The sequence below is a fragment of the Leucoraja erinacea genome, chromosome 13, assembly GCF_028641065.1.
Source record: "Leucoraja erinacea ecotype New England chromosome 13, Leri_hhj_1, whole genome shotgun sequence".
Lineage (NCBI taxonomy): Eukaryota > Metazoa > Chordata > Chondrichthyes > Rajiformes > Rajidae > Leucoraja > Leucoraja erinaceus.
Window position 1 is genome coordinate 35,277,060 of NC_073389.1, and position 27,284 is coordinate 35,304,343.

The window sequence follows — 27,284 nt, forward strand, 5'->3', positions numbered from 1 at the left end:
GTGTAAGGCACCCCGAGTTTCATCACAGTGCACCATCACAGTATAGTTTGCTGTATTACGACATTTTAAACAGTTATATATTTCACATTAACTCTCAATCCTGATGACATCTTTAATCTCCCTTTGTTTCAAATCATTCTTCATGAGTGACATACAGAGAGGGAATTCTAGTTGCTTAATGTTACATTAATACCCTTTAACAAGCCCGAGCTTCACAGCCAATGAGGTACTTTTGAGCACAAGAGTAAATTGCATTTTAGTAAACACAGCAGCCATTTGAATAGAACAAGGTCCCAGAAAACAAATAGGATAATTTACCAGCATGCCTGATTAAATGATACTAATTGAGGGACAAATATTTGTTCAGTGTTACATGATTATCTCCCGCACTTTGCTGTAAAATACTACTAGATCTTTTAGAACCAATTGAGAGGACAGGTTTAACAAAAAACAGCATATCTGACAGTCGCACTGCTCAGCAGTAATGCATCACCTAATGTATTTATTCAATGCCTCTGGGATGGGATTTGAATTCATTGTTTCTTGCTTCAAAGTTAAAAATGTTTCAACCCACAGCTTCACACTTAAATCCTCCTTCCCAAAACTGTGCACATTTCAGGGAGGAAGTTAACTCTACAACTTCATTTATTCGTTTGATTTTTGCAATTTGATGAAAAAACACCATGTTGAAATTCTTCAAAGTAGCATTGTTGCTTTAATACTAAATCTACTCAATGGGACTTGACAGGGTCAATGGAAGGAAGACGTTTCTTCTGCCTGGAGTGTCTATAGCCTGGGTCACAGTCTAGGAAATAACATTCTGAATAGGAAGAGAAGAAATTATTGCACCCAGCTGATCATGAATCTTTGACATTCTCTACTTAAGAGGGATGTGGAGGCTTGGTTGTCGAATGTATTCAGCAGAGATAGCAAGAAGACTTTTGAAGTCTAGGGCAAATAAATTACACTAAGGTTAAAGATCAGCCATGAATGGACAGCAATGTTGCAAGCTCATGCAATTTTACCAAAGCCAATGAACCTACAGACCTGTACATTTCTGGAGTGTGGGAGGAAACCAGAGCACTCAGAGAAAATCCACATAGTCACTGGGAGAACATACAAACTCTGTACTGACAACATCTCAGGACTGAAGCTGGGTCTCTGACGCTAGCTCTACCGTTACGCCACTGTGCCGCCCAGTACAGTGGGGAACGGAGAAATTGAGAGAAGAGGATGGCGTCTTTGCAAGAGGCAGTGTGGGAGAACATGTAGACCAGATAACTGGGAGTAGATGGGTTTGCAGTGGACGCATTGGAGAGTCTGTCCACTATGATAGAGACAGAAAGATCAAGAAAGGGGAGAGAGATGTCAGTGAGTCCAAGTGCATTTGAGGGCAGTGAATCTATGTACTGCCTTAATGTCTTATAAATTGTAATTGTACTCATCTCTATGATTCCCGCTAACAGCATGCTCCTCATACTCATCACCCTCTCTGTGAAAGAATTGTCCACTCAGGCTCCATTTAAATCTTTCCTCTCTCAGCTTAAACCTCTGCCCTCTGGTTTTAGACCCCCCCTTCCCTGGATAAAAGATGATGACTATTTACTTTCTCCATGCCTCTCATGGTTTTAAGCATCTCTTTCAGGTCACCCCTCAGCCTTCCAGTGTCTAGGGAAAAGAACCAGGGAGAATGTGCACACTCTATCCATGGGTTGCTGGGGTTGTGAGGTGTGTCATCATCGTCTGTCGCATCTCTGTGCTGACCTCATAAAGAGAGCTACTCTAGTTAGATATATTCCATGACCTTACACCTCCATCCACCTGGTGCTGCCCTTCGCTCTTGCCATAGTTTGTCCTACATGACCATCATTACGACATTTAACCTTGTAATACCCAACAATATCCCTTCACTGTCAGTCAAACTCTGCACATCAATATTTTTACAACCACTAACAACAATTCAAAGCTCACACTATATTTGCAAGAGCTCTGTTTCTCTTCTCGATGATTGCTCATGGCAGTGTCCAGGAATTAGAGTTTAAATTCCTGGAAACTTCAGGACAACCTTGGATAACTGCTGATTCTCAGCAAGGGCCTGCTTATGAGAAGTCACAGTGCCCTCTGTGCTATTAACGGCACGAGGCCAGGAAGTGCTTGCAAAGGCCACAATATAAAAATGGTTCAAGTAGCTCAGGCCTTAGACGCCTGTCAGTGAGGTTGAAGAATGTTTACCTATTGTAAGGACTGGTCATTGACCTTTGTCATGTATGTGGTTTGTACGTGGTTCCTATTCATTCAGCAGGGGACGAAAACGCAACAGTGCCATAAATCTTTCACGCACATATATGCACAGCTCTAATCCATGCTCCATCCCTTCCAAATCCCCTCTATGGAATGATTTACCAGCAGATTGATGCTACCTTTTGTTTGCAGAATTGTTACATGATTGGGTAGGTATCAAACCTTAGGATTGAGAGGGCACATTCCATTAAATAAGGGGAACCGAGAGGGTAGATGCAAAGTCTACTCCCTCCCCCCCAGAATAGGGATCTAGAACCAGAGGACCAGAGGTTTGTGGGTCAGCGGGGAAAGATTAAATCGGAATCTGAGGGGCAACATTTTCACACAGAGGGTGGTGCGTATATGGAATGCGCTGCTGGAGGAGGTAGCTGAGACAAGGATTATACAGCCATTTGGACAGGTTATTGAATCAGAAAGGTTTAGAGGGATATGGGCCAAATGCGGGTAGGCACCTTGGTCAGCATGGGCAAGCTGGGCCCTAGGGACAGTATCCATGCTGTACGACTCTATGACTATTACCCATCTAAAATGGCGACTGAGTGAGATGATCTCTCTCTCATAGGATGAATCAGCCTCTGTCACCGGGACACCAGTCTGCACACTTGAGAGGGCAGTGGAAGATTCTCTTGTTGCTTTTCCCAGGCTGTGTCTGGGACTTCTTCCTGCTGGGAAGAAGGCCAAAGGTTACATGCTGCTGATGAAGAACCAAATCTCAGGAGCACAGTGTATGCCGACTGAAGTCCTGCAACACGGCAGAGAGGAAATTTGGTCACGAATACACAACCGCATTCCCAACAACTGGGAAATGGAGGACATGCCAGGGAATTTCGGCGACATGGTGATTGTGATCATCTTCAAGAAAAGAGACACATTAAATCACAGTAATTATAAAGGGGTCTGCTGCCATCTGCTAGGATCCTCCTCAATTGCTTCTTCCCAGTGGAAAAAGAGGTGTACCCCGACTCGCACTAAATCTTGAGACACAGTGAACATGTCCTTCATTGTGTGACAACCCCAAGAGGAAAGCAGAGAAGTGAAACAAAAACACCATACGTAGACTTGTTTGTCCCTAAGGAAGCCTTTGGCACCACAATTGAGATTAACTGTAGTTTAGTTTAGTTTAGTTTAGAGATACAGCATGGAAATAGGCCCTTCGGCCCACTAAGTCCACGGCAAACAACGATCACCCATGCACTCATTCTTTCCTACACTCTAGGGGCTATCTACAGAAGCCAATTAATCTACAAACCTGCACGTCTTTAGAATGTGGGAGGAAACCGGAGCATGTGGAAATAACCTACATGCAAACACAATGCAGACAAAGTACCCGTAAGTACCCGCATCCACCTGGCATTTATTTTCATCTTCCATCTGTTGTATGATGGTGGACAAGGCATGATCCTAACCAACACAAAAGAGGAAACTCGTAATGTTATGCCAAGCTGCACAACAATCCTTTCAAGCATTCTTACAAGAATCAAGGAAATAAGAACAAGAGTAGGCGACCTAGTCTCTCTATTCTTTCCTTCCATTCCATATGATGATGGCTGTTCTGCCCATGACTCAACTCTGCAATAACCTTCAGCCTGGAGTTGAGCTATAAATGGGCGCATGGGCCATTGGTCATGTTAGTTTGTCTTCACTCCAGAGGGAGGTCACCCCAAATGTAATCATTAAGCTGCAGTACACGAACGGGGCTTTGAGCTCCTGGTCATCATTGACTCTCTCATTGAAGCATAGGCCTTCCATATAACATGTGAAGAAAATAGTCTTCTTCCAGCCTGCCCCGGCTGTACAATACCATCCTCAAACAATAATGATCTTTGATGAGAACATGAGCCACTTTGTATATCTTTTCAGCCATTCTTCAATAAAGGCAGACATCAAAGATGAAATTCACCATTGCCCCCACTACACTGGAATAACTTATGACCTCTGAGGAAAAGCTGCTTGAAGATCAGAAGCTCAAAGTCAGAATGACACATGGCCTATTTAGCAGCATTGATTTGTGTCCTTTTTTTGCACTTCTGAGACATGGATTACTTTCAGCAAAAGCCTCAAAGTACTGGAGAGACACCACCAGTGCTGTACCTGCAAAACCCTTCACTCCCCCATACAGGAAGAGTAAGCTTATGTGGGTTTCAGAGTCATTTTTGCTTTTCCTAGAAAATAAAATTACCTGTCTGAACTTCATCCTCCCCAGGCTTGAGTATTATTAGATCAGATAGTGATGATGGAAGAATGAAAGAAGTCTCCCGTTATCCTATCCTTGCAGCTTGCCTAGTCAACCAGGTTAAAATTGTGAATCGTCAGCTTTAAAGCCGGCACAGTGGCATAGCTAATAGAACTACTGCCTCACAGTACCAGAGACCTGGGTTTGACTCCTGTTTCCATGCCGTTTCTTTCAATTAATTTGAAGTGGCACAGTGGCGCAGCAGTATAGTTGCTGCCTAACAGCGCCAGAGACCTGGGTTCGATCCTGACTACGGGTGCTGTCTGTAGGGAGTTTGTACGTTCTCCCCCTGACCTGCTTGGGTTTTCTCCAGGATCTCCGGTTTCCTCCCACACTCCAGAGACGTACAGGTTTGTAGGCTAATTGGTTTGGTAAAATTGTAAAATGGGTGTAGGATAGTGATAGTGTGCAGGGATCGCTGGTCGGTGCAGATTTGATGGGCCAAAGGGCCCATTTCTGCACTGTATCTCTAAACTAAACTAAACTGAGATTCAATCAAGCTCCCAGCAACTTCAGGCTGGGTGAGTAACCAGGATGTTAATCACCTCACTGATCCAGAGTTGCACTGGGTGGATAAGGTAAGAAACAGGCATGCACTCACCAACTTCAACTCAACCCTCCACCCCCCTTCCACTCCTAAATAACTCTGCACTGTTTGTGAGCCAGAGAAGGCACCCAAATCAGCTGCAAATTTGGTTTTGTCTTACTTTTCTCTAATGTAATCTAATGCAACATGTAATAATAATGTAATATGGCCTCACCTTTAATATCATGGAATGCCAAGTTAGCCATAATGACAAGCCCAAGTGAAAGGATTCACTGCTGTGCTTTCACAACTGGAATACAACTGGGAGACCTGACATTTTGGCTGAACACATTAGACTGGATGATATTTCACAGATGTCCTTCACTGATACAATCTCTTTCAGCAGGCATAGCAAGTATCTGAACTTTTAGCTCGATGAACATTTCATTAACTATTTAGCTTGCTTCACGGCTGCAAGAGGGAATCTGATTAAGTATCTGTCCCTTTCAACCTCATCTTGGTTTGAATTCCCTCGTGTGCCCTGGTCGCATGTCTCTTGCCTGCAGCTTTTGTATTTTGCTTACACACAGAATTAACACTGACCTTTCGAAGTGACAGGGCTGACCCTAGGCTCGAATATCAGAGACGGTCAGGGCTTTTCATACAATGTTTTCAGCTTCCTCTGTGATGGACGTGGAGGGAAGGGAAAAGCAGTAAGTGAAGAATTTGTACTTGTTCTGAGGCCCACTCTTCTTGGAATGATCTGATTTAACATCATTAATGTTCCTCACTCTCTCACCTGTAAATCTACATCACTAATCCTATAACAGGTACTGTATTAAGGGCTATCATTGTTAAGTTGTCAGTAGTTTTTCTCTGAGCCCCGAATCCCAAGATTGTGAATGAGCTGCCAAGCCTGGAATGTCATTGTAGTTACATTCTGAGCTGAGAGAAAAGCCACAGGGGCATCGAGGGAAAGTGTGTGTCTTTCATTTTCTCTCAGCGTTTCTGTTTATTATTTATAAGATAGTGGTGCTGCTGGGAATTAGCTGTTTCACAGAAATGGAAAGAACAGGAGCAGTTAGATGTGGACGGTACATGAGCAGTTTTCCTTGCTCCTCCACAAGCTTTACCACTAATTCCACCGGTGTCCCACTTAGGAACAGCAGGAAGCTCTGGTGATTCATCCTGAGCCTGTCAGAAAGGTGCAACTACTTTGAAATTGGTCAGTACCAGTTCCTCTTGCATATAGTGTCATAGAGTCATAGTCATAGAGTGAAACAGGGTGGAAACAGGCCCTTCGGCCCAACGCGCACACCAGCCAACATGTCCCAGCTACACTAGTCCCACCTGCCTGTGCCTGGTCCATATCCCTCCAAACTTGCCCTATCCATGTACCAGTCTAAACTGTTTCTTAAATGTTGGTATGGTCCCAGTCTCAACTACCTCCTCTGGCAGCTTGTTCCATACACCCACCACTCTTTGAAAAAGTTACCCCTCAGATTCCTATTAAACCTTTTCCCTTTCACCTTGAACCTATGTCCTCTGGTCCTCAATTCCCCTATTCTGGGCAAGAGATTCTGTGCATCTACCCAATCTATTCCTCTCATGATTTTATACACCTATATAAGATCACCCCTTATCCTCCTGCGTTCCAAGGAATAGAGACCAAGCCTACTCAGCCTCTCCCTATAACTCACACCCTCTAGTCCTGGCAAAATCCTCGTAAATGTGGTAAATATGTGGCTGAAGATTCAGCATGCTGGCTACCTCCCCTCTATACTCTCAACTGATGCAGGGTGTCAACCCAAGGCATTGACTGTCCCTTTCAACAATGCAATGAGTTTCTCCAGCAGTTTGTTTTTGCTGCAGCATCTGCAGTCATTTGAGCCTTCCAATGACAGAGGTTGAGGTAAGTTGGCATGTGGTTGAGAAATTGGCCTGTGGTTTCCTGCTTTCAGCTTCCCTCCTTTCTTGAGTACAAGAATTTTATTTGAGGTTTACAGCTGTATAATACTTTGGTTAAGCTACATTTGGAGTATTGTGTGCAGTTCTGATTGTCTTATTACAGGAAGGATGTAGATGCTTTGGAGAGGGTACAGAAGAGGTTTATTGGGATGCTGCCTGGGTATAAGGATAGATTGGACAATCTTGGATTGTTTTCTCTACACCCTTGGAAACTGAGGATAGAAGTACACTTAAATAGAGAAAGGCTTAGATATGGCCAGACATTTATCCTAGGGCTCAGCTTTAATGTGAGGGGGAGAAAGTTTAAAGGGGATGTGTGGGGCATGCTTTCTGTACACAGACAATACCCTGAATGTGCTGCCAGAGCTGGGGCGATGGGAGCAGATATAATAATGGCTAGCCAGGATTTTTCCATGAATGCCATGTGCCTTTTCATGCCTTTTCTGATGATTTCATCAAGATAATGGCTTTTTCACGATCGTGTGCCTAAATCAGCCTTTTTTTTCTGATATATAATCTGATTTACATACATGAATATACTAAGATCATTCATGTGCTGCACCTGGCTCTACTGTGGAATGTAATTAGGAGTGTAATTTAGCCTAACATTCATAGCTAATCCAATTTAAAGCATAAATATTGCATTCAAGTGGGGGTTAAATGACTCGCTGCAGTATGCACCAGATTGCCCAATTTCAAGCTGAAAAATGCAAAAGCTCCATACCAATGAGAGGGGGGACACCCCACTTCCACATCCTCCCCCTCCCCCTCGGTCGCTGCGCTCCCTCGGACTTGGTCTATCGCAATTTCTCATTCCCAACTCTCACCCAATGTTGGCAGACCTATATACCTTGTATGTTAAATTGAGTCTGTGAACTATGTTAAGTTGAGTTCATGGTAGGTTCTTCCCCTACATCCCACTCTTTTGCTGTGAAAAGAACACATATAAAACACGTGAGCCTCTGCACATTTTAGGGATAATTCCCAGCACCAAAAGGATACTATGGTCTTAAAATCTACAACACAACCTGTTGCCATACTGTGTTAGAACCCTGGTAAATGGAAGCGAGTAGAAAGTTACTAAATAAGGGATGGTAAGTGACATTATTCACTGCTGCCCATTGAGCCTCACACATTATATCATTAGGTTGTGGGATCATACTCTGTACAATGTGGTTGAAGTATTACCTGCCATTCAACAGTGTCTATGTTCCACAGTCATTAATTGGCTTGAAAATGATTGGGGTATTCTGGGGTGCAGAAAAGGGTTATAAAAATATTTTATATTTTTTAACCTCCTGTAATTGGAGAATAAAAATAGCATTTTCAACTCAGAAGTACATTTCCAATATGCATCATGTGTTAAAATATTTACAGGCCAAAGCAACTGCATGGAAGCAAACAGGTTTGATCCCTGTTTTAAAATCCATTATTTTGTCACTCAGGTACTTTATTTTCTCATCAGCAGCCTCAGGTCGATTCAAGAATACGGGCAGTGTAGGTTCTTCATAGATATAGTCAATAGCCCATGACTAATTTATAATTAGAGGGAGTGTAAACATTCAGCACAAAACATCTCCGGCCCAATATATCTTTTGTGGTTAAAATAACATTTCAGCAAACTCTCTCACACTCTGACACATGAACAAAATTTAAAGCTAGATAAAATTCCAGGTCTATTTTACAAACAGGCCAGCTTCCTAGAACCAGTTGGTGAAAGCCAAGTGTGAAGATAACAAGAGTTCTGGGAGAGGATGTTAACTTTCTGAGACTGTTTTATATGATGAACAAAGTGAAATGTTTCTATCTGTAGGTGGTGTAAGTATATTTGGCATTGAATGCAGCAAATAACTCATGTAGATGGAGTAGGAAATACTTCAGGGCATGTTTTTAACATATCAAACACTCGATAATTGATGGGATATTACATTCTCAAGGTTAGCATGTGGAATATCTCTAGGAGCGATTGGAATCTGGAATCATTAAGGAATGGCTGGGATATTGAATACACGAGGAATGGTTGGAATATGGTATTCATACAGAATTTGAGTATTGATATGTCAAGAGGTGAGCTGAATGGTAAGGATGCAGTTAAGGGATACTGAATAGAGACAGCCACAAAAAATAGTAGAATAAAGGGGGTGAATTAGGGTACGGGCTGAGGTTTAGGGAGGAAGGTTATCTCCTGTGAAGCATAAATAGCTGAGAGATTTGTGATGCTAAACCAGTTGGTTTGAATTAAAATCCTGAGCATTGTTTAGAATTTAGAGATACAACATGGACACAGGCTCTTCGGGCCACTGAATGCGCCAATCTTCGATCACCCCGTACACTAGCACTATCCCACACATTAGTGACAATTTTCCCTTTTACCTAAGCTAATTAATCTATAATCCTGTACATCTTTGGAGTGTGGGAGGAAACCGGAGCACACGGAGAAAACCCACACTTTCACAGGGAGAACGTACAAACTCCTTACAGACAGCACCTGTAGTCAGGATTGAACCCAGGTCTCTGGTGCTATAAGGCAGCAACACAAGCGCTGTGCCCCAAAATGCTGTGCTTTGCTGTGAGTTGAACAGAGCAGTGGGTGATGCCTGTCCAGTTCTCTACCACTCTGTCTTGCCAAATCTCCCAGCATACTTGAAAAGGTGATGACACTTTAATCTCTGAAGAGCAGCCAGGGATCTCACAACCTAGCATCATGCAGCCCACTGATTCCAAAGGGATCTGACTGGAGACCCACTGAATCATCTGCCAGAGAGCTGCAGAGGTATGACAGAAATATTGTTGATGAACAGCATGGCAGGAATAAACAAAACAAGATAATGTAGGCATTATAAAAAAAAAATTAAATAAAAGCCCACCCTCCCTATTATGTCAGTTTGGAGGTGGAATACTGTCATCCACAGCCTTCCACCTATGCACTTCTAAGGGCAACACAGTGGCGGAAGCGGTAGAGTTGCTGCCTCACAATGCCAGAGACCCCAGTTCAATCCTAACTACGGTTCGATCCTGACTACACGTGCTGTCTGTATGGAGTTTGTACAATCTCTCTCTGACCACGTGGGTTTTCTCCAGGTGCTCCGATTTCCCCCCCACACTCCGAAGACGTACAGGTTTGTAGGTTAATTGGCTCCTGTAAATTGTGAATTGTCCCTAGTAGGTGGAATAGTGCTTGTACGGTTGGTTGGCATGGATTCAGTGGGCCGAAGGATCTGTTTCCACGCTGTATCTCTAAACTAAATTAAGCGTTGTCCAAATTGTACACAATAGTGTCTAAAGACTATTGGATTTTTGGCATAAAGCCTGCAATGGGGTTGAGTGTTTTGGCTCTTTTAGTAAGCAGCCTTTAAATTATCCGACAGAATGCTGCAGAGATCAACGCCAAAAATATTGCTGGCCACACAACTGCAGGCAATAGGGCTTAGCTGATGCCTCTCTGCTGCTGCAGCCCTCATCCTGCCTAACTCATCCATGCCATCCAAGATGCCCATGTACACTTGTTTCATATACTTGTATTTGGCCTGCCTCCCTCCGAACCTTTCCTATCCTATCTATATACCTGGCAATATACCTTTTAAAAATTGTTATTGTACCTGCCTTTCGCACTTCCTCTGATGGCTCATTCCACATAGGTATCACCCTCTGTGTGAAAAGGTTGCCCCCTCAGGTTCCCATTAAATTTTTCTGCTCTCACCTTCAACCCAAGCCCTCTAGTTCTTGATTATCATCCACCTTTAAATCTCTGTAACAGAATGCTTACAGGAAAGTGATGTGGATGAGTAAGGGTTGGCAAGGAACCCGTTGGCATTGGCTGTTCCATGGGAACAAAATAAAAATAATGAGCTGGATTTATATTGAGTTCGTGTGACCTCAGGACATCCCAAACATCTTACAACCATTGGAATAACTAAAAGTGTAGTTACTGTTGCAATAGAGTCACGGAGTGATGCAGTGTGGAAACAGGCCCTTAGGCCCAACTTGCACACATGGGCCAACATGTCCCAGCTACACTAGTCCCACCTACCCGCGCTTGGTCCATAACCTTCCAAACCTGTCCTATCCATGTACCTGCCTAACTGTTTCTTAAATGGAGGAAAGGCCATTGTTAAATTGTGCGCAGCGGGATCCTACCAATGACACTTTTTTTCTCATGGTGAGAATGTGGAAATAGCGGAAGGGAAACAGCATGGGGGAAGGCTTGATATGAGCACTGCAGAGAACAGTAGTTCAATACCTAGATAGATTGTGAGCCTCTTTAATCTGAACAGTGACTGCTATTTTAATTCACAGGGAACTAGTATTTCCTCCCCGTGCTTCCCCCCGAAACCACGCTATTTACAGGGCCAGCACTCAAACTATATCTCTTGTTTTCTCTCAGATCTGCGACCTCCAGCACCCACTTGCATCTAGACTGCATTACACATGGGGGACAATAGACAATAGGTGCAGGAGTAGGCCATTCGGCCCTTCGAGCCAGCACCACCATTCAATGTGATCATAGCTGATCATCCCCAATCAGTACCCCGTTCCTGCCTTCTCCCCATATTCCCTGACTCCGCTATTATTAAGAGCCCTATCTAGTTCTCGCTTGAAAGCATCCAGAGAACCCGCCTCCACTGCCCTCTGAGGCAGAGAATTCCACAGACTCACCAATCTCTGTGAGAAAAAGTGTTTCCTCGTCTCCATTCTAAATAGCTTACTCCTTATTCTTAAACTGTGGCCCCTGGTTCTGGACTCCCCCAACATCGGGAACGTGTTTCCTGCCTCTACCGTGTCCAAACCCTTAACAATCTTATATGTTTCAATGAGATACCCTCTCATCCTTCTAAACTCCAGAGTGTACAAGCCCAGCTGCTCCATTCTCTCAGCATATGACAGTTCCGCAATCCAGTGACCCCCAGATCCCATTGTACTTCCCCTTTTCCCAACTTGACACCATTTAGATAGTAATCTGCCTTCCTGTTTTTGCTACTAAAGTGGATAGCCTCACATTTATCCGCATTAAACTTCATCTGCCATGCATCTGCACACTACTCCACCCTGTCCCTGCATTCTCATAGCATCCTCCTCACAGTTCACACTGCCACCCAGCTTTGTGTCATCTGAAAATCTGCTAGTGTTACTTTGAATCCCTTCATCCAAATCATTGATAATATTGTAAATAGCTACGGTCCCAGCACTGAGCCTTGCGGTACCCCACTAGTCACTGCCTGCCATTCTGAAAGGGACCCATTAACCCCTACTGTTTGTTTCCTGTCTGCCAACCACTTCTCTATCCATGTCAGCACTCTACCCCCAATATCATGTGCCCTAAATTTGCCCACTAATCTCATATGTGGGACCTTATCAAATGCTTTCTGAAAGTCCAGGTACACTACAGCCACTGGCTCTCCCTTGTCCATTTTCCTAGATACATCTTCACAAAATTCCAGAAGATTAGTCAAGCATGATTTCCCCTTCGTAAATCCATGCTGACTCGGACTGATCTATAATTCCTTGTTTTCTCTCTCTCTCCTTTCTTAAAAAGTTGGATAACATTAACTACCCTCCAATCCACAGGAACTGATCTTGAGTCTATAGAACATTGGAAAATTATCACCAATGCATCCACGATTTCTAGATCCACTTCCTTAAGTACCCCAGTCAGGGTCACCTTCACTCTCAGTTTACAAGCCTCAGCATCATTTCAGGCTGCTACTGCTGCTGCTGCTGTTGTTCTCTGCCACATCTCACCGCCGCTGCTATGGTGAGTCTAACTAACCCAACTATCTACTCTATTCAATGATTTTCACTCTTCATTCTCGACGTGCTCCCCCCCCCCCCCCCCCCAACTTATGTATTAATCCCCCAATTAATCCATCATTCTTGGGGTGAATGTCCCCACCAGATCCTTCTTTGTTCTCGATGGTCCCGCCGGTCCCCACCTTCATTCTCGGCGACCACCCTGCCGAGTCCCCTTTCGTTCTCGATGGACTCCCTAGGACAGGAGACTCTGACAACTCTCCATTCAGCTAACAGCAGCGTATGGAGATGGACATTTACCTGCTCTGCAGACTTCCCCAAAGACTCATGTTCAGAGACATGTTGAGCAACCTTCTGCCAGAAGTGTCTGGCTGTAGCTCTGCAGGAACCTTCTGCACCTTCTTGCACAAAAGACATGCCTCCTACTGGCACAATTCAGCTCCCTCCGATACCCTGGGAGTAAACTCCCGCTCAACTCTAGCAGTAACATCCTTTTATAGGAAGAGTATTGCTTGTCTACCCCTGTAACAGCTGACCACAGACATTGTACCTGTTGTGGGAACCTGCAATAGATCATTAGAGAAGGCCATGCTAAAATTGACACATCATGATGTTATGCAACAAAAGCTGACAACACTGTTCTGTAATGCTCAACCTTTACAGAGCTTTTGTAGCCTGTTATGCAGCTCAAGTAAGAAACTCATTATCGGTACATATGACAATTAATTTCCTTTCTTTCATGAGATAGGTGCATTGCAGGCAAGGCCACATTTATTGGTCATTTGCAATTATCCTTGAAGTGAATGACAATAAAGGCTACTTTGACTGTTGACTTTGACTCATTGCAGAAGGAATTAACATTCATTCGCATTGCTGCAAGCTTGAAGATAAGCTGTGCAAAAGGATAAAGAGGGAGATTTCACGCTCAGAACACACGTGTCTTGTCATTTTACCAAGATATAAGTTTAGTGTTCAAGTGGGTAATTCAGTGTTAAACAGCGTCTACAAGCTGGCTTGCTGTGCACCATCTTTATTAGCACATTATAAATTGCTATATTGTTGTTTCTGTCTGCTCCTGTCCAACTGAATTCATTTCCACACACCTCAACTCCATCCTATCCCCCCTGGCCAATCCCTCCTGCCCTATGTCCAAGACACCTCACACGCCCTTTAGCTCTTCAATGATTTCCATTTCCCAGGCCACCACTTCCTCATCTTTACTATGTATGTTCGGTCATTCTACACCTCCACCCCCCACCAGGAAGGTCTTAAAGCCCTTTGTTTCTTCCTCGACTGCAGAACCAGCCAATTCCCCTCTACCAACACTCTCTTCCGCCTTAATCTTAACAACATCTCCTTCGACTGCTCCCACTTCCTCCAAATCCAAGGCTGACCATGGGCACTTGCATGGGCCCCAGCTATGCCTGCCCCTTTGTAGGTTACATGGAACAATCCCTGTTCCAGGTGTACAATTGGCCCTATTCCCAAACTCTATTTCCACTACATTGATGATTGCATCGAGGCTACCTCCTGCACTCGGGCAAAACTCAGCGATTTTATTAACTTTAGACTAATTTCCATCCTCACTCAAATTCACTTGGACCATCTCCGACATCTTCCAACCTTTTCTTGATCTCATCGTCTGCATCACAGGAGATAGACTATCAACTGACATATATTATAAACCTACAGACTCCCACAGCTATCTAGACTACACTTTTTTCCCACCCTGCCTCCTGCAAAGACTCTACTCCCAATTCCTCCGTCAATGCTATATCTGTGCCCAAGATGAGGTGTTGCATACCATGACATCCGCGATATCCTCAATCTTTAGGGAATGGGGATTCCCTTCTTCCATCATAGATGAGGCCCTCATAGGGGTCTCCTCAGTGTGCTGCAGCTCCACTTTGCTCCCCTTCACCCCAGTCGCAACAGGGACAGAATCCCCCTAGTCCTCACCCATCACATACAGCACATAATCCTCCAACATTTTCGCTACCTCCAACGGGATCCCAGCCACATTTTCCCATCTCCACCCCTTTCCGCTTTCCGCAGAGACCGTTCCCTCTGCAACACCCTGGTTAACTCATCCCTTCCCACCCAAACCATCCTCTCCCCAGATACATTCCCCTGCAACTGCATAAGATGCAACACCTGTTCCTATACCTCTTCTATCGACTTCGTCCAAGGACCCTAACGGTCCTTTCAGGTGAGGTAGAGGTTCACCTGCACCTCCTCCAACCTCACCTGCTGTATCCGCTGTTCCAGGTGTATACTCTTATATATCAGCGAGATCACACGGAGGCTTGGCAATCATTTTGCTGAACACTTCCGCTCATGCCGCATAGACTATGTGATTTCCCGTTACTAAACACTTTAACTCCCCCTCCCATTCCCACACGGACCATTCTGTCCAGGACCTGCTCCACTGTCAGAATGAAGCCCAACGCAAATTGGAGGAACAGTACCTCATATTACACTTAGACAGCAGTATGAATATTGACCTCAAACTTCAAGTAACCCTTCCTTTCCCTCTCTCTCCATCCCTCCCCCATCCTAGTTCTCTGACTAGTTTGGCTGTCCTCCTGATTAAATTAAATTATTGTATGCCTCGTCGTCACCTTCTCCTCAGGTAACAATAATCTATTCTACATTTTCCTTTACCTTTGTCCCCTTTAATCTCCCTTTTCACACCTTACCCATCCATATCTCTATCTCCCACTCCCGACTCTCAGTCTGAAGAAGGGTCTCAACCCAAAATGTCACTCGTTCCTTCTACACAGATATGCTGCCTGTCCCACTGAGTGAACATTTTATGTCTATATTGTTTGTTGGCGTCTCGAATTCCCTACCTTTCAACCAGGATGACATAATGCATTATATTAGACCCACCACTTCCTGTTGCAAGTGTGTGCTGGATATTTGCGGCCAAATATGTGCATGGAATGACATAATCCACTGTGCCATGGTCTTTCGGGGCATTGCCAGGATAAAGTGGACCATCATGTTCTGGGTGGGATGCATTGTTGACCACTCACAACATCCCTTCAAGGCATGTGCATGGTTTAAAGGGGCCCTCACACAGCTGACACCGTCCCAAGGACCCTGACAGTCCTTGAGGTGAGGCAGAGGCTCACTTGCAGCCTTCACTGGTTCACAGGAGTCTGCAGCAGGACTCGCGCGATTCTAGGGGCCTGTGCTTTTGAGCACAATGATGCTGGGTGATTTCATTGCCATTTCTCCACTTAGACTGCAGGAGCTTCTGTGCTAGGGTAGCTGTCCTACCATCAGAGACTGCCCCGTCCTGCCAATGGATGTGATAGCACGGGAGGAAGCACTCATATCCACAGACGTAAGCCAAGCAACTAGGAGAAAAAACTGAACACAGAGGCATGGGACCACACTCGGCCATGAAAAAACGGCCTGTATTTGGACATTTTCATTTTGTCTGCCTGCCTTCAGCACATTAAATGTGTTCAAGACTTGATGGAATAATTGGCTTCACTCCATAAGAATAATGGCTAACTTTAAGTCTTTTGCATCTTCCTGAGACAGACACTATTGAACTTTGGGTAAATGTGAGTCCACAGAGCCAACCTTGCTGAACATGGACACAGCGGGATGTATGAGTGTGACCCTGTTCAATGTTTCAGGTCCAGGACCATTTGCCGACCTAGAATGAGGAGTTTAGATGTGAAACATTAGCTGTTTCTCTTTCAACTGATGCTGCTCGCCATGCTCAGTATTTCCAGCATTTTCTATTTTTGATTCGGATTTCCAGCCTCCGCTGTTTTTGATTTTCATGTCCCTATTTGATATCATTTGTATCAGGGTGGTGCTAACTCAAACATAGACTTGCGAAATAATAGGGTTAGCTCTGGAGCAGGTTGTCGGTTGTAGGGACTGGGAAAAGTGGGTTTGTGTTTTAAAACTGTGAAATTTCAGCTTGCATCAGTGGACGGAAGCTGAACAGAGCCCACTAAATGGATACACGTGACTGCTTTCCCTCCGCTTCCCTTAAACTAATTCACTTCACAGGCCATGAAGTACTGTTATTCCACACAAAATGATGTGTATTTTGCCCATTATTCAGCCTCCCTTGAAACCTTTATTGCTTCTTCCAGTTCGTGTTGCTTGGCAGAATATGTTGATAATTCCCGGGGTCTTTTACCTCACTGCCCCGCTGTTCTACGCACTCTTGGGTGCACTATCGACTGTATTGGAACAATCATTAATCAGACAATCCATGCTCTCCAACCGCCAACAGCCGTTGGTCATTACTGTGTAGAGGTGCCCCAGGTGAAATTTGATTGGTAAAGAGGATCTTAATTAATTGCCTTGCCTATCCCAATTAGTCAAATCAGCCTACACAACTGATGTGAAAAGTTCACTGTTTCCCTGTCTGACCCCACACACATTATTAACTGCCCGTGGGCTTGGTAATTTCCACCGCATCTCGGGTATGTTTTGATAATAGTGATGTTTGATAAATCTCCACTAATTGCCGCTTTTGACTCTATCTGACTTTCGACAGACAAATGTAAATGAGCAAATCATTTGTCTTCTACGGTTCAGTGGTTGAAACTCTTTTATTGCTGGGACATTGACAAAGAATTCTGCCACCCTCAAATAAACATTACTCACAACTACATCGGAAATCAGTTCATGGTGTATTTCCAGCCCCTAGTCACTGGAAAATTGATTATCCAGCTTCTTACCAGGCAAGGGGAGGCTAATTAAAAGATTGAAGAAGGAAATAAAGGATTGAATCATTCCATAATTTCAGGTTCAAGCTTGTAGAGATAATAGAGGAGGAAGAGAGATAAAGCATGAGCGGAGAATGGTGAAAGATCATAAGAAAGTTCTCCCACAAGCCATATACAAGCTGATAGGTAGATTAATTTGCTGCTGTAAATTGGTGGGATTGGTGCTTTAATGATCATGTGGCATTGCCTTGAAAGCTGGCATACACTTGATGGGCTCAATGGCATGAGGCATATGAGAGTCACGATGAGATGCCATTATTTGTGTAGCAACTCAGGAATTTTCGAGGCAAGAAAGTAAGCCAGCAGTAATTTAAACATAAGCCCATAGCTAAACTCATCATGGAGTTTGCTACTGTCAACAGACTGGGATTAAGTCTAGTGGATCAAAGATACTGCTTCATAAATTCATGTATTAGGAGCAGAATTAGGTCATTCAGCCCATTGAGTCTACACTGCCATTCAATCATGGCTGATCTATCTTTCCCTTTCAACCCTATTCTCTTGCCTTCTCCCCATAACCCCTGTCACCCATACTAATAAAGAATCTATCAATCTCCACTATAAAAATATCCGTTGACTTGGCCTCCACAACCTTCTGTGGCAATGAATTCCACAGATTCATCACCCTCTGACTCTGACTTCACTGTGGGAACTTGCTGTCTGCAGATTGATGTCCCCAAATTATAACAATATAATTAATTGGCTGAAAGCTGCCATGGTTCATATTCCTTTTGGAAAAGAGGTACATAGATGCAAATTGTTCCATCATTTCCATGATTGTTCATTCTTGCTTTCTTTCCTTTCAGAAATCCGCTCTAAATTAATAATCCAGCCCATGTTTTGGGGAAAACTGCAGACAGTTCAGTGGGCTTGCTGGGGTCTGTCTTCAGCAGGCAAGTGTCACAGAGGAGCTGGGTTTGCCACTGTGGAGCTGTATTTATCATCAGGTTCCCTTTGGTTTTCCCCTTCTGTCTGGTGCTCACCGAGGCAGCAGCTGTGAGGTGCTGTTTTTAATGATCACCTCAATAAGGTTACAGTTGAATGGGCTCAGCTCCCCCAACATAAGCAATAGGATGCGCATTTCAAACCATTTCCTCAGGGACAGTTCAGCCTCTTCAGCGCCATAGTCAAGGAACTGCAATTTGTTTTCAAGCTACCCCGTCCAAAAAGCACAGTGCCAACGTTGATTAACTTATCGATAAAAGTATTTCTAAATCAGTTCGGTCTCATAACTCATTCTGCAAAAGCTAACAAAGTCAGGGGATTACAGAGACATTACCACTCTGTGATGCTGTCTTTTGCGATGTTAAATTGATCCCCCTCTACTTTGATTCAGAATTTCCCACAATACTATTCAAATGGCAGAAGAGTTCTATTGTCTTTCATAATATTTATTTTTAAATTAATACCTTTCAAATTAAATATTATTATACAGTTATCACACTGCTATCCATCTATGCAAAACACAGTTTTAATGAAGACATCCAACCAAAAACTCTTGTTTCGTTATTCACAGAAGATGGATAACTAGGTGTTTTCTGTTTATATTACAGATTTCCAGCATCTGCAATTTTGATGAGTCATTGTTACTCTGGTCATTATTTATCCTTCTGCCAACATCACTGAAATCAGGTTACATGCTCAATATTAATTATCGGGCAGGTCAAGCAAGGCACATCCCCTTTGACATTGAGGAGGAAGAATATAATGCGTACCGAGCGGAGGTGTTCGGCGAAACGATCGCCAAGCCTACGCTTGGTCTCACCAATGTAGATAGAATAGAATAGAATAGAAGAATAGAATAGTTTCATTATTGTCATTGTAACATGAACCATGTACAACGAAATTTAAAATGTCAGCCAGTCAGTGCAGCATTCAAACATTTCTAAAAGCTAACGATACATACAAGGTAAAATATTAAAGATAAACAACTAAATAAAAATCACGGACAAAGCACGCATACACACCCAACCCTCCATCCTTCTGTCGATTCCACAGTTACCACAGTCCCTTAGTCTGTATCGCCCCTGCGTTCCTTGGCGGCTACATTTAGTGCTTTTATAGCAGTGGGGTTAAAAACTGTTTTTTAGTCTATTTGTCCTTGTCCTTGTAGATCTGTACCATCTGCCTGACGGCAACAGTTCAAACAGGGAGTGTCCGGGGTGGGAAATGTCCTTTATGATATTCTGGGATTTTTTGGTGCAGCGGGAACTGTGTAAGTCCTCCAAGGTAAGGAGAGGGCAGCCGACAATCCTCTGGGAGTTGTTAATGGCCCTCTGGAGCGCTTTCCTCTGAGCCGCTGTGCAGCTGGTGTACCACACGCATACACAGTATGTTAGTATGCTCTCAATGGAGCACCGATAAAAGGACAGCAGCAGTCTCTGAGTGATGTTATTCTTCCTGAGCACCCTCAGGAAGTGCAGTCTCTGCTGGACCTTTTTCAGCAGCGCAGTGGTGTTCACGCTCCACGTCAGGTCCTCCTCAATATGGATTCCCAGGAAGCGGAAATCCGCCACCTTCTCTACACAGTCCCCTCTGATAGTCAATGGTACCATGTCCGTTTTGTTCTTCCTGAAGTCTATTATTACTTCCTTTGTCTTTAAGGTGTTGAGGAGCAGGTTATTTTCTTCACACCACACTGTCAGCTGCTCCACCTCATCCCGGTAGGCGTACTCGTCCCCCCCGGAGATGAGTCCCACCACCGTAGTGTCATCAGCTGACATCTAGAGCAGCGGATGCAATAGATGAGGTTGGAGGAGATGCAGGTGAACCTCTGTCGCACCTGGAACGATTGCTTGGGTCCTTGAATGGAGTCGAGGGGGGAGGTAAAGCGACAAGTGTAGCGGAATATAATGCAGACCTGATCTCCCTGTGGCTCACAAAGTCCAAAACCTCACACTTGTTCAGATTAAATTCCATCTGCTGTTTCTCTGCACTACTGTATTTCCTGCCGTATCCTTTGACAATCTTATTTACGATCCACAACGTCATCAATTTTCTTGTCTGCAAACTATTATCTACTCTATCTATACCTCTGATACTTTTGCTCACCTCTATCACTCCTCATCTCCTCTGCTCCAAGGAAAACTAGTACAGCCTAACCAGGCTGTTTCCTCATAAGCGAAAAGCATCATCCAGATAAATCTCCCCTCCACCCTCTCCAGTGCAATCATATCCTTCCTATTGTGTGAGGACAAACTGCACATGGTACTCTAATTAGTACTCCATATTAGTAGCTCCATAGTACTCCAGAATATTATAATTATGTCTAGTAACCTCTCAGGTCTTATGTTCCATGCCCCAGCTATTGAAACCCTTTACATCTTCATACCTCATCTACATGTGCTGCCAATTTCTGGGATCCGTGCACTTGTACACTAAGATCTAAGGTCCCTTTGTTCCTCAATAACTTCTAAACCTCTATCATTCATTGTTCCTACTCTTTTCTTTTCATCACTTAAGTGGAAGAGAGCATTCATTGAATGCTAATCAATCCTAATGCAAAGGGGCCACATTACTGAATCTGTGCAGGTCCTGCATAACTTCCCTGACTATTTGTCTGTTAAATAACTTGTAACTGAGTTTCCCAGTCTTCAATGAGCAAAGCTGGCAGCCTTATGTCATCTCTTCTTTGGTCTTTACAGTTCTGATTTAAAAAAATAAAGTCTTAAAGGTACAGGGCAATTCAGACACTTCCACAAAGTAAATTAAGCCAGCACAACCTCTTTGCAGACGAAGTGTGTCGGAAGGAGCTGCAGGTGCTGGTTTACACCGAAGATAGACACAAAATGCTGGAGTGACTCAGTGGGATAGGCAGCATCACTGGACAGAATCGGGTCGAGTCCCTTCTTCAGACTGAGAGTCACGGGAGGGGTAGACACAGAGATAAGGAAGGATAAGGTGTAAAAATAAGATCAAAAGAGATGCAGATTACGGTAAATGGAGAATAGATCATCTAGGACAAGGTGACAAAAAGGCAAACAGAGATTAAATGTAATCAGGGTGATAGTCTGACTGGTCGGAGTACCTCTTAGCAGTTTTGGACTCTTTCATCAATAATAATGGATGTTTGATCAGTGACGAATGGGAAAGGTGAAATATTTCTTTAAGGTACATTGATGTACATATGAGTAGGCGGAGCTCAGCCTACACTCTCACAGGACGGTCATTTTAACAAGTCACGGACCTGATAAAGGATTTAATAGAGTCTCTCTGGCTATTTCAAATCTCTCTGTTAGAGTGCCACTGTCCCTTTAAACAGACAAAGGCTCGCTCAGTCCTGGGAAATAAATCTGTCCACTAAATAAAATGCGAGAAGTGCTAGAATGAGACATACAATAATTATTTTAAGTTGATTTATTCTTCACCTTTCAGGAATAACAAACAGTATATATAGAACCTTGAAGAACATTATTCATTCAGAAGATTAAAGTTTTTCCTCTGGTGTTGTCATGAGGTGAAATTATTTAGCAAGCACTAAACAGAGTATAAAGAACTCACAGAAGAGTAAATGCCAAATCCCAACAGGAGAAGCTTGCATTATATTACAATGCCTCAAAATGTAACAGATTTATTTCACCGTTCATTGTAGCCTGGGGAGGCATTGAGGGTTTTAGTTTAGATTAGTTTAGTTCAGAGGTACAGCGCAGAAACAGGCCCTTCGGCTCACCAAGTCTGCACCGGCCAGTGATCCCCATACATTAGTATTATCCTACATACTAGGGACAATTTACAATTATTTTACCGGAGCCAAATTAACCCCTACAAACCTGTACGTCTTTGGAGTGTGGGAGGAAACTGGAGCACCCGGAGAAAACCCACACGGGCACGGGAGAACATGCAAACTCTATAGAGATAGCACCCGTAATCAGGATTGAATATGGGCCTCTGGCGCTGTAAGGCAGTAATTCCATCGCTGTGCCACAGAGCTGCCCCTAATAATTATATAATTAAAAGACAGCATCACCTTCTAAAAAGTGAACAGTACCTTTGTTCTGACTGTCATATTGTCACTGAGTTACACAAAGGAAACAAATACGACACAAAACCACAGCAAAGTATTCCACTAAAGTGCAGCAGGAAGCACTCAGCCAATAGTCTGGTCTTGAATAACAGCTTTACCTTTCCTTCATCAAATGGGAAATTCTGCATGTTACAATACAGTGCAAAGCTACAATGCTGATGCCCTGGCTCCTATTCTTAACTTGAAAACTGCTTGCTTTTGATTTTACCTGCATTGTTATGAACTTCTTATTCTGCTATTGTTAGGCTGTGACAATCTTATTCACAGCAAACCTTCCTGAAGAAGCAGTGCTTTCTCCAGTGGACATTAAATCCACGCGACCGAGCAAGTACAACACAATGGACAAGGCTGCTCGAATCCATCACAGGAATGAAACCAGAAGTCACTGGACTTTATATATCACACATTGACCTTTCAGACAATCATCTTACCGGCTTTTAATCTGAACGCCGTTCCAGGCACTCTGCAAGATGGGGCAATACCAATCTGCTGTCAGGCACCTTAGGATGTGAAGACTATAGTGATCGCCACACTGTGTAGTAGTCTACATTTTAATCTCTTTCTCGCTCTCTTGGGAGAATGTGTGTGAGAGAGAGACTGAGACAGCGTGTACCACTAAATGACTTCAGCAGACGGGAGTCTCCCTGGGTTCTGCTGGAAATAGGCCACTGCTCATTAAACCTTTAGAAAGCTTTGGGAAACATATCCTATCTGGTCAGTGGGGCTGAATACTCAGGTTGCCAGGCACAAAGCTAATGTCTGCTGAAAGAAAATAACTCTCCACAAGCCAAAAATCAATCACTGGATAAAATCATACTCAGACACTCAGTGGCTGCCTGTTGTTTTTACTTTGTTTATCACACCACATATCCTAGTTTAAAATTTTGCCTGCACGTACAGATTAATGGGTCGTGCTGAGGTGGAAATATTGGCTAGAGTACTCATTTCTACTCAAAACCAGGACTTGATACTTTATTCATCGAGGTCCCCCGACGCTGCAACCACAGTGGTGACATGTTGATGGATGAGTTTCCAAATAGACAATTAAGGTCCCGACATCGCCAATTCCAGCTTCCGCATTCAATTCTCATCAAATCCGCACTGAGTGACCAGTGCTTTTTAAAATCAGACAATGAGAATTGAAGTGGCACGTATAAAGGGGCCCTGTACAATGCTGCATCTCTGACACATGAGCAAAGGTGAAGCATCAGTGTATTAAACCAACAGTGGTCCGCTTTGAAAAGGCTTCAAGACTTACTGACCTGTGTAAGGCTTTGAAAGAGCTAATAGCTGACCTCCAAAGTTTATGTGACCATCAGGAGACAACAACTTTAGTTAAGAATGAGAAGAGCTCATCTTTATCATTAGACCAGGTGCATAGTTGACAGGCTCAGAGAAATCCCTTGTTTGAATGGCAGTTTATGTAGTGAAAGCTGGTCTCAATTGGGCTTAGTTACAAAGGGCAAATAGACTGAGTTTCTTATTCTTGTTTAGTCATCCTTTGCCCTCCGATGAAGGTAAAAATAAACCATGCATAAATACCTTTCAAAACTTGCACAATTTCAAGTTATTATATTTTATGTCTCCAATAATTTCATCTGAAAATATTCCCACTATCATAGTCCAACAATTTAATCAAAGCCTATCACGAGTACGAATGCCTGTGAATTGTGACACAAAGCAGATGCATCGAGGCCTGATTGCTGGAGTGTGAAGTTGGCAGGGCAGTGAGATCGTATGAGAATGAGGCAATGTGGCATTACATTGCAATAACCTAGCCATGAAGCCAATAAAGTCCAATAAATTCATGAGTTTGCCTCTGACAAGGAAAATGGAGCCAGAAAAATTCAGACTTCACCAATCAAGAACACCCAGCACCTCATTAAAGGAGAGAGTGTTCTGACTACAGATAATAGTGAAACACATAGAAACATATGAGATTATGAGAGGCATACAGAGGGTAGACAGTCAAAACACTTTTTCGTAGGGAGGAAAAGCCAAAGACTAGAGGGCATAGCATTAAGATAATAGGGACAAAGATTTGAGGAGAATTGTGAGGCAAGTATTTTACACAGAGGGAGCTGAGTGCCTAGAACACATTGCCAGGGGTGTAGTGGAGACATAAGTGACATTGGCATTTATGAGGGTTTTAGATGGGCACATGGATATGCAGAGAATACACACATAGGTAGTTAAAGATGGAAATTCCATCTCCCCAATGTTTTGCAGCCTCTTAGAGCATGTCATTAACTGACTATTTTCTTAGTAGTGGCTTGATGCATGCGGTGCAATTGAGCTTTTAATGGAGTTCTGTCATAATTATCAATTAAAGTCATAGAATCATTCAGTCCTACAGCTGTAAACAGCCCAACATGTTCATACCAATCAAGATGGTCCATCTAAGCTATTAATTTACCTACATTTTGGCGCAAATCACTCTAACCTTTCCTATCCCTGTACTTGTCTAAATATATTTTAAATGTTAGTACTGTGTCTGCCTCAACTACTTCTTATGGCAGTTTGTTCCATATAACTTTGTGTAAAAGTTGCACCTCAGGTTCCTATTAAATCTTTCCCCTTTCACCTTAAACCTGTGCCCTCTATGCCCTTAATTCAACTCCCCTGGGAAAAATACACCCCATCTGTTCACATATGATTTTATCCACCTCTATAAGATCACCCCTCAGCCTCTTGTGCTCCAAGGCATAAAGTTCCAGCCTACCCAATCTCTTGCTGGAGTTCAGGCCATCAGACCTTGTACATCCTCATCCAAATAGTTGATATACAAAACAAGCAGCAATGGACCCAGCACTGGTCCCTGACAACATTCTCGTAAATCATCTTTGCACTATTTCAAACTTAATAGCATTTTTCCTAAAGGAGGAGGATGAAAACTGAACTCAAAACTCCAAATGGGGCCTCAACAATGTCTTGTACAACTGTCTCATGATGTCCCAACTTAATACTCCATTTCCTGTCTAACTGCAGTGCCACTTTGAATTACCACCTGCAGTGCCACTTTAAACTATGAATTTGTACTCCTTGATCTATCTGCTCTACAACAGTCCACATTGCCTCCACTTCTTCTTGCATATGGCGTGCACAGCCTAAAGTTGTAGGACAACTTGTTCTATTTGATCTTATTTGATTGTGCACTCCGGGTTGATTGCATTAGTCGAAACAGGGCAGACCACGTTAAGGTTGCAATCTTCCACCCCCTCCATTAACTGTGAAAGTCCTGCCCTAGTATGACTGCCCAAAATGCAACATCTCACACTTATCTGAATTAAATTCCATTAGTAATTTCTTAGCCCACTTGCACAGCTGATGAAGATCGCACTATAATTTTTGAAAACCATCTTCACTGTCTATGATGCCACCTATTATGGTTTAATCTACAATCTTAAGGGCCTGTCCCACTTGGGCGTCATTTGCGCGTCATTTACGTGACATCATTTACGCGTCACGACACGTGGCGTGCATGGCGCTTGCATGGCCTAGTATGCGCATGCGTGATGCGCAAATGACGCCCAAGTGGGACAGGCCCAAAACTTATCATTCCTTGTACATTCTCACTCAAATAGTTGATATACATAACAAGCAGCAATGGACCCAGCACCGATCCCTGGGGCACACCTCCAGTCTGAGAAACAACCTTTCACCACCACGCTCCCATGCTCTGCTTCCTTTCATGAGGCCAATCTATATCCAGTTAGCTAGCTCTGCCTGGATCCCATCCAATCTAACCATCCAGAGCAACTTATCAGTGGAAACTTAACTAAGGCCTTGTTGAAGTCCATATAGAATACATCCACACCCCTCCCCTCATCAACCTGTTTAGTTACAAAACCATGTTGATTATCCAAATGCCTGTATATCTCATCCCTCAGAATCCTCTCCAGTAAATTGCATACCACAGATCTTCGGCTCACTTGCCTGCTGTTCCCAGGGCTTTCTTTTGCAACCCTTTTTAAATTGAGGCACTACGTTAGCCACCCTCCAATCTTTCAACAGCTCATCCAAGTGTAACAATGATTCATATATCTCAGCCAGGATTCCTACAATTTCCTCTTGTTTACAGTGTTCTTGGATATAGAACCTAAGGCATAAAGTAGAACACCACAGAAACAGTCTGTGTGGCCAACACGTCTGTGTGAACAGGGTGCTAAGTTAAATTGATCTTCTGTGCCTGTACTTGATCCACATCCTTCCATTCCATGCATGTCCATGCGTCTACCTTAAACGTTTTTTAAATCTCACTATGGTATCAGAAGGACTGGTAACCAGCGGAACATATGTAAGGTAACTGGTGGGAACAAAAGTGATGAAGAAAGGAACATAAGATGATGGAAGATTTTATAGACTGGAAACACTGATAGAAAGAATGGTAGAAATGGATAAGTACTTGAGAAGGGAAACTTTGCAGAGTTGTGACTAATTGGAGAGTTCACTTTGTGCATGTATTAAACCTTTCTATTTCACCATCACCCTGTTTCTGTCTATACCTCTTTCTGGAGTCACCTATTCTTTTCTTCTGCCTCTGTGGCAGGTGAAATATTCAGAGTTGAAAACATCAGCTGTAACCACATAGAAACATAGAAACATAGAAACATAGAAATGAGGTGCAGGAGTAGGCCATTCAGCCCTTCGAGCCTGCAACGCCATTCAATATGATCATGGCTGATCATCCAACTCAGTCCCTGCCTTCTCTCCATACCC

General features: G+C 43.5%; 1 protein-coding gene across 2 annotated transcripts in view; it reads right to left on the reverse strand.

Annotated features, from left to right (window-relative positions):
- LOC129702856 (E3 ubiquitin-protein ligase Midline-1) overlaps positions 1–27,284 on the reverse strand; it is a 285,589-nt gene that overhangs the window by 189,512 nt on the left and 68,793 nt on the right. The window contains exon 1 of one of the 2 annotated variants that reach the window (XM_055644895.1): positions 22,997–23,617. The exons of the other annotated variant lie outside the window; for it this stretch is intronic. The gene's annotated coding sequence lies outside the window, so the exon portion shown is untranslated. Of the gene's footprint in view, positions 1–22,996; positions 23,618–27,284 lie in introns of those variants that run through there. 2 annotated transcript variants of the gene reach the window in all.